General features: G+C 54.4%; 1 pseudogene; it reads right to left on the bottom strand.

The window, feature by feature from the left end:
* Positions 1–2,496: 2,496 nt before the first annotated feature.
* Positions 2,497–2,615, bottom strand: LOC118602653 (annotated as a pseudogene).
* Positions 2,616–4,986: the final 2,371 nt, after the last annotated feature.

Here is a 4,986-nt window from a genome sequence, read left to right on the forward strand (position 1 = left end):
CCCCACGCGGGGCGCGGTGGGCGCAGGAAGGTCACGGTAGGACTGTGCCTGTTGGGGCTGCCGCTCTCAGAGGGGGTCAGGGCACACGGCAGCTCGGCCGCCCTGCAGAAATGGTGCAAGTCGTCGCTGGATGCAGGGTCCTGTCCCTCGTGGGGAATGTCACCCTGTTTTACATCAAAGCATGTGCCGGCCGCTGCTCAGGGAGACGCCGAGGGGTGGGTTGTCGGAGAAGACACTGTTTCTGGCCTCGGCGGGGGGCCGACCCTTTGACCTTCAGACGGTGCCGGGGCCTGCGGGAGGCTGGCGGTCAGGACGAGGAGGAGGAATGCAGAGATTCACTTTTCGGGAGTTTACGGACACGTTTACGCCTTTTCAGGGCACTGTGTGGAGATGCCCCGCCATTGTTTATTGACTCACAGAAGAAATTCTGCTCTTGGAGGGACTTAGTGCGCTTTCTTCCTGTTTCGTCATCTGCAAAGCGAGGCTGTTCTCTCTCCTTCTGAGAAGGGCCCGTGTGGAGGGACAGGAACAGTTCCTTCTCACTGGCGTGTGCTGGGCACCCAGCCGTTTCCTGGTAACTGCAGACCCCACGGCCCCAGGCAGTGGAGCCACAGGTGCCTGGAGCCTCAGGTGGGCCACGGAGCACCTGCCACCGGGCAGCTCTGGGGCAATCACCTCGGGATCATGCAGGTGTCTTCGGTTTCGGTTTGGGCCGGAGCCAACAGGAAGGGGGATTCGGCAGGGAGACAGAGCTTGCTCTGGGCCGTAGCGTCGTTAATTAGCGGGAAGTAGATCCCTCCACTGGGGAAGAGAGAGGCAGGCCACAGGCCCCGCCCGGAACCAGGCCCCGGGGCTCCAAGACACCCCGGCACTTCCCGCCGTGTCAATCAGGCAGGGTGCCCCCGCTCCTTGCCTGCACGCTGGGAAGGTTACGCTTCCGACCTCACCGCCTGGCTTCCGACTGGCAAAGGGTACACGCTAGCTGTCATCGTCATCGCCACCACCGCCGTCATCATTACCGTCGGTGGCAGCGTGAGAAAAACCCAGCTGACGTGCAGCCTGCTGGCTCGCCGTCGCCGCAGAACCCTCTGCGTGTTGCTGGGTGTGACTTTTCTCGGAGGGTAAAGTGAGCTTCACAAATCACCGAAGCAGCGATGATTTAAAGGTCTCCGACGTGTCGCAGGAGACAAGGGGCTGGCTCCAAGTCCAGCAGCAGAGGAGCAAAGCCGTGCCGGGCACACACAGGAAGCCTGGCCCCTGCGGGCCGTGGCCTCGGTGGCCGTTCTGAGCGCCGGGCCCTCAGAACTTCGGAAGAGACGCGCTCCGCTCCGGGGAAAGCAGGTAGGTCTACTTAGATACCGAACTCCGTGGAGGTACTTGTTTCTCTTCCTGAAATGTGGTGGTTGTTTTACTTGCATAAATGTTGATTTCTGTTGTCTTACTGCAAACTTACTTTACAAAACTTGCCTTGGAGGCGGGTCACGACATAAAAGCCCCCACGTGCGCCCCGGCCTTGCAAAAAGCTCCTCCCCCCTCGTCCCCCACTTTCTGGTACTCATTTCCCTTCATTCCTTTACTCTAATACGGTACGGAATTTTAATCATATTTTTAAGTTAGATGCATGACTTAAAACTAAATTTAGATGCACAAATTAAATAGGTTATTGCTCTAACGAACCCCAACGCGCAGCGTGGGCTCCCCACCGAGCCCCGCCCGGTTCTTCTCGCTTCCCCAGGCTCTGCCGTGGGCCTTCGTTTCCCTGTGGCCACGGCCACCCTTCCCTTTCTCCACCCTTTTTCTAACTCCTTCCCTCCGCGCCTACGGATCAGTCTCGAAAAGCTCCTTTTATTAATTTAATCGTATATCGTAATCACCCTTCGACACCTTTACGCACACGCATCCTTTTGAAAACAACCGCGTTTCGGTTCACGCGTGGATGCAGGTTTTTCCCATGACCGACCTCGCGAACAGCTATGAACAAGGCCACGGCAAACACCCTCGCACACCGTGGTCTTTGCTCCCTCGCGCTGTCGTTTCTTTAGGGCAGAAAGGACGTCGTTCTGACAAAGAGTGTGCGTGTGGAACACTTTGGAACCGGACTCATTTCTCCCGCTTTAAAATGTTCGCGTCCCTTTACACTTCCACCCAGAGTGTGTGAAAATGATAATTTCCTTACAGCATCACCAACGCAAATGTTCTCAGTCTTCGAAGTTGAGGTCAGGCTTACTTTTAGATATTTTACATATTTTTGGTTACTGTTGTGGGTGGCCTTTTCATTTTGCAATCAGTTCTGTGTATGTAATGTTTGTACATTTGATCTGTATCTTGCCCCCTTTGAACTCTGCTATTGGTTTCTCATAGTTTTATTTTCTTAATTTTATTTTTAATTTTTATTTATTTATTTTATATTTTAGGTGAGGCAACCGACCCTTGGTTGACCTCACAGATTGCAAGGACCTTGTCAGCTTACAGTTCCTTATTTTTAAATATTTTTTACACCTACAGCACCCGGTCTTCCTAGGTGGTCTCCCATCCAAGCACTAACCAGACCCGACCCTGCTTAGCTTCCGAGATCAGAAGGGACCGGGCTTGTTCAGGGTGGCGGGGCCATAGACCAATGGTTTCTCATAGTTTTAAAGTCTATTTACTTAGATTTTCCAGCCAGATGTTGCATGAAAATAGCTACATTTTTATTTCTTTTATTCTAATATTTACCCTTTTACCCCACCCCCACCCCCACCTTATAGCATTGATTAACACGCTTAGAGCAGGGCCCTCCGATAGACATGTCTGCAATCGTGCAAGTGCTCTACGCCTAACACCCTACAGGTGTTAAAGGAAATCATCTTGTGAACACACGCGTCAACACCAACAGGGAGTCGCAAATTGGTAATTCGAGGAACAATTACGGCTTTATCAGAAAACTCTTCGGCAGTGTTAATTTAGGTTATTGACATCGTGATCGGAAATCATGCTGAAGTTAGGTTTCTACTGTTCGGAAAATATCACACTTTATCGGGGAGACAGGTTTTCTTTTCGACATGTGGGGAACGTGATGGAGAAAGAGGTAAAGGTAGGAGCGGAAAGGGCGGGGCGCGGAAGGGGGCAGGAGGCGGGGGGGGGGGACACCGGCACGCTGGAGTTCGGCCTCGCGTGGGCTTCGGTGGCCGTGGGGACAGAGGGCACCCTCACCGACCGAAGGTTCACCCCTGGGCTCCGACGGCTGTCCCCGCGGAAAGCGAGGGGGAGCCAGCGGCTCGGTCGCCTGTCTCGCTGACTTCCTCCTGAGTCACGCGGTCTCCGCCCTGCCCAGTGCTCCCTGGGGCCGAGGCCGGTGGAGGGTGCGGACCGCGAGGCCACTTCCCACGCTCGCTAGTTGGAAGCAGCAAGACCAGACCTAGGAAGACATGTTCTCATCTTCACTCCTCTGACCTGTATGCAAATTGTTACCTGTACATTCGCCTGGCTCGTGTGCAGAGGACTGGAAGACTAAGCTTCGTGATCGTTCTAGAGGGCGTCTGCCAGGTGTATGCTGCATTTCCAGAGCACAGCGTTGGCCACTGGACAGCAGTCACTGGCTGTGGTCATGAGGGACTCGGCATGTCGGCGACGGGAAAATGACTGAGCTAGTTATCTGGTGACTGTTCTGGCTGATGACAAGAGTATTACATTATAAAAGGCACACATTTGGGGTTTTTTAAGTCATGATTTTTGTCATACAGAAGGTCTGGAAGTCACATGTGAAAGCAGAATAATAGGCCATCGAGACACCGGGGCATGACCTGCCTCCGTCAGCTTAGCGAGTCTCGGTGCCTTTCCACGCCACACACGTGTGTTTTGGATGTAGCAGTGCTCATAAATGCTACACAAGCGTCCCCACACAGCCATCCGTGGGCCTCGTCTGTTGCAGGGGGCCAGCGGAAGGGTGCAGAGGCTGTGTGCATTCTGCCTGCAGAGTTCGGTGCAGGAGGGCCCAGAGGTGGCAGTGTCCGTCATGGAGGGCTGAGCCCCGCAGCAGAGGGCTACCGGACAGGCAACGACTTACGAAGTGTGCTGGCAAAACCAGCCTCTTCCTGTCTGTGCAATATGGCCAGGGGCTCACTAGTCATTCCCAGAGGCCCCTGCTCCTCTCATATGTCTGCTGCCTGACTTTCTGTTCCCCAGGATGGAGGCGTTTGCAGGTGTTTCTATACTTTTAGCTTCCGGCATGGTAATTCGAAGAAGGACATCGATGTTTGTTTCAAGGAGAGATGGATGAATGAATAGCCCCAGAGCCCTAGGTGACCAGTCTCTAGGCAGACTTGGCCAGTGAATGCTATAGCCAAACTGCTGGGTGTCTGTGGCAGCTCAGTGCCAGGGACGCAGCCCAAAGGCCATGTCCAGGCATGGACATACGTATTACATGAGAATATGCTGACCGTCATGTGTCGAGTCTTTCTCTTGCCTACCTGATAAGTGGTGCTCGTTAATGTTCCCTAATCCACCTGTCTTGTGTAGGTGTGTGCAAAGGACAGGCACCTTCGAGGAAGCTCTTCTGGAGACCTCGTGCTGTGCCCATCCAGGGAGAGTTGTGGGAACTCAGCACAGACCTGTGAATGGGGCACGATGGTGTAGACACACGCTAGGGCTACCTGTGACGGTCGCATCGTGAAAACAGCCCCCACTCGAAGGAGACAGTTCTCCAAATGATGCAAGAACGAGGGGCCCTTTCGGTCAGAAAGGATGGCGCCTCTCCTTCCGGCAGGAGAGGGTGCCCAGTGCTGGGTCTAAGGGTCCCAGCTTCAATGACCCTTGAGATTGGCGGCTCCCATGAGGCAGCTTAAACTCGCCTTATTCTTGTTAGCACTTCACCTCGTTTCCGGGCATCGGGGACCCACGACTTACCTGGTCAGTGTCCTGGTCTAGCGTCTGAAACTGGAGTCGGATTTCCTGCCTGAGGCGGACGGATGCGTAGAGCTGGGAGAGGCGGGCGGAGCAGGTGGGAGC

This window comes from Rousettus aegyptiacus, unplaced genomic scaffold (assembly GCF_014176215.1).
Source record: "Rousettus aegyptiacus isolate mRouAeg1 unplaced genomic scaffold, mRouAeg1.p scaffold_m13_p_4, whole genome shotgun sequence".
Taxonomy (NCBI): Eukaryota; Metazoa; Chordata; class Mammalia; order Chiroptera; family Pteropodidae; genus Rousettus; species Rousettus aegyptiacus.